The sequence below is a fragment of the Mus caroli genome, chromosome 5 (genome assembly GCF_900094665.2).
Source record: "Mus caroli chromosome 5, CAROLI_EIJ_v1.1, whole genome shotgun sequence".
Classification (NCBI taxonomy): Eukaryota; Metazoa; Chordata; class Mammalia; order Rodentia; family Muridae; genus Mus; species Mus caroli.
The window spans coordinates 91,493,940-91,496,275 of record NC_034574.1 but is presented as its reverse complement, the minus strand read 5'-3'; the positions used below and the strand labels follow the sequence as shown (position 1 = coordinate 91,496,275).

General features: G+C 36.6%; 1 protein-coding gene across 1 annotated transcript in view; it reads right to left on the bottom strand.

Annotated features, from left to right (window-relative positions):
* Positions 1-2,336, bottom strand: part of Cfap299 (cilia and flagella associated protein 299) — a 477,978-nt gene that overhangs the window by 270,037 nt on the left and 205,605 nt on the right. The gene's annotated exons all lie outside the window — the stretch shown is intronic.

Here is a 2,336-nt window from a genome sequence, read left to right as displayed (position 1 = left end):
TGGTGGGATTGCAAGCTTGTACAACCACTCTGGAAATCAGTCTGGCGGTTCCTCAGAAAATTGGACATAGTACTACAGGAAGATCCAGCAATACCTCTGCTGGGCATATACCCAGAAGATGCTCCAACATGTAATAAGGACACATGCTCCACCATGTTCATATCAGCCTTATTTATAATAGCCAGAAGCTGGAAAGAACCCAGATGTCCCTCAACAGAAGAACGGATACAGAAAATGTGGTACATTTACACAATGGAGCACTACTCAGCTATTAAAAACAATGACAGGGAAATGCCAGGGCCAAGAAATGGGAGTGGGTGGGTAGGGGAGCAGGGCGGGGGCAGGGTATAGAGAACTTTTGGGATCCCATTTGAAATGGAAATAAAGAAAATATCTAATAAAAAGAAAATGAGTCATTTTCACAAAGGATGTTGAACAATCCAAGAACATAATGACCAAGTCTATCCATTCCAGCTTGGCCCAAAATAATGAAGAAAGAGATAATGCAAACCATCACACTGCATTCCTCCATACCTCTAAAGAAACAGCGTGTGGGTAAGCATATTTCCGGTCAGCAAATCAAGCAAACTGTCATAGCCAACAACAGGTGTCTGGAGCAGATCTTTTAGGGTGTAGTTATTAAATACATTCTACCTGAGTTGACAGATGCTGGACAAACATATCAAGTGGTGGTTTTCACTAGTCAATATCTTGATGGTACAAGTATCTTCCCCTACAGAGTCATTTCCACACAGCCGGCATGTCTGTAATCATCCTGCCCTTCAGTCTGTGCACATTCTTAGTCTGCTTCATTCCTATGGCTTCAAATTTTCTCATATCAGCGACTTTTATTGTACATAAAGAATATCTTTCAAAATAATTGGATGGGCAAGATTCAGTTGATAACTGATGTATGTATGCTAGTGGTTGTATAAAAGCAGTTCTAGGCAAACATAGATTATGTCATGGAAACTGCCTGGCACAAAAGACGACAACCTCTCCCAACCCTTCCTGTCAGAATCAGCTTTCTATTATGTCCCCCAGAAGGACCCAACTGATATACACAATTCCATTATTTTAAAAAATATTTAATTTATGGTGACCTAGGTAGATATTGCCATGTTGTTCTTTTTGCCACTTTATTTTCTAATATTCTCACTTATACATTTCATGCAATTATTTTTCCTATAAAGTCCTGATTGTAGGAACTGCTATATCAAAAATTACTCACAGTTGAGTTTGTATAAAAACGGATAACTATTCAAACTATGATGTGAGCGTTCATTTGGCATTACAGCATCATTGTTAGTACTGTTAACTTATTAAAGTGGTAGTTGTATTCAGAATGCTTAAGCAGCATAGTACATAATGCATATCGACATATCTTAGTTTACATCTCTTACATCTCCATTATCGGTTCATTTTCTTACCACTGCACAAAATCATCCTAAAGGATATGTGGATTTCTTATTTGACTCATCTGATGAGACCATGAACATGTCACATAGTCTGGACACAGTCATGCTGCAAGACTAGATGGGTGCAACCTGAGTATAGGAGTCCTGCCTGCATGACTTGGGGTCTTGGAAATGTCACTTTTCTATAGTCACTGTGACTGCTTTATTATAAAAAATAATACTGTGAGTTGAACATATCAATAGTCCCTTTGGCTTGAGGGTATTTGAATACTTATGTTTATAGCTTGTTGTATAATATATAAAATTCAATGCAGAAAAACTTTGATCATTTTAGTAATTTCTTATTCTAAGTATTATTGTTCATAGCCTAATAACTCCACCAGTCTGTGGGCTGAGTGAAGGCCCAAGGTTTACAGAGAAGAGTTGCTTGACGGGGCTCTGGACTCACTGTCTAAATGTACACAGATAAAACTGTAATTTGTTCATGAAGACATGTAAGCGAAAGATTTATGGAGAAATAAGATATGATATACTTGTAATAATTTTAGATGAAGTGGGTTTTTTTTTATATATCTTGAGTGATGTAGACTAAAATAATTAAATACAACTCTTTCCCTGGAGGTTGGTAGAATGAGGTGATCTGCCACTGATTGATATAATCAGTCCTTGAACAGCTGAAGGACTGTAGCTAAGGAGGACCATCAAAGTATACTGTGAAGGTTGCGGGCCCAGAAACTCCTTATTACATAATCAAGAACTGTAAAGTAGTTTCACTCAATAAAGTTTACTTAATAATGCCTATGGTTCTTGTAGCAGTTGCTTAGTGGAACATGAAAGACATAAAGTACTTCTTTTTATTTATTTATTTTTTTTAATTTTTTTTAATTTTTAATATTTTTATTACATATTTTCCTCAAT